Here is a 927-nt window from a genome sequence, read left to right on the forward strand (position 1 = left end):
GCCGCTTGTATCCGTGATCTCATTCTTTTGGTCACTACCCGCATCTCATGACCATAGGTGAGGGATGGGACGTAGATGGACCAGTAAATCAAAAGCTTTGCCTTCTGGCTCAGCTCCCTCTTCACCACGACAGTCTGACACAGTGCCTGCATCACTGCAAATGCTGCACTAAACCGCCGATCCATCTCACGCTCCATTCTCCTCTCACTCGTGAACAAGACCCTGAGATACTTCGGTTTCCAGCAGAGAACCATGGCCTCAGATTTGGAGGTGCTGACTGTCATCCCAACTGCTTCACACTCGCCTGCAAACTGCCCCAGTGCATGCTGGAGGTCACGGTGTGATGAGGCCAACAGAACCACATCATCTGTAAAACGAGGAAAGGAGGAAAGCCTGAGGCAGAGAAAGCATACCTCCCTGCCCTTCCATGCGCCTACATGGAAAGCCTAAGGCAGAGAGAGCAGCATCAATGACAGAAAGGACATTGATAAGTCAGACACAGCATAAAAAGGAGGAGCTGGGGTGGAGGCAGGTTGCAAAGCGGCTTGCAGAGGAAGCAGCAACAGTAGGCAGGCCAGAGCAGTTTAAATAGGGTGCCCTGAATGAGATTTACCAACTGGTTGCATAGAAAGGAATCATGTGATCTGTTTGAGATCAGCTGGTGTAGCTGGGATGAGCTGAGTTTGACACCATGTCCTGTCTGAACTAACGCTATGCTCAATCTAGTAAAAAAAAATATTTTAAAGTGTAAATCACATAAAACAAGGTTTAATTACAGGTTAATTTTGAGTCTGTTATCGGTGCAGAGAGAGAATGGGCCTTATCAGTCCCTGGTGGAGTTTCCTCTCGGACAGGAAGTGGACTTCCACTGCTTCCTGTTCTCTTTTGAGTGTGTGTGTGTGTGTGTGTGTGTGGCCCCAGGAGAGG

The sequence above is a fragment of the Epinephelus lanceolatus genome, chromosome 8 (assembly GCF_041903045.1).
Source record: "Epinephelus lanceolatus isolate andai-2023 chromosome 8, ASM4190304v1, whole genome shotgun sequence".
Taxonomy (NCBI): Eukaryota; Metazoa; Chordata; class Actinopteri; order Perciformes; family Serranidae; genus Epinephelus; species Epinephelus lanceolatus.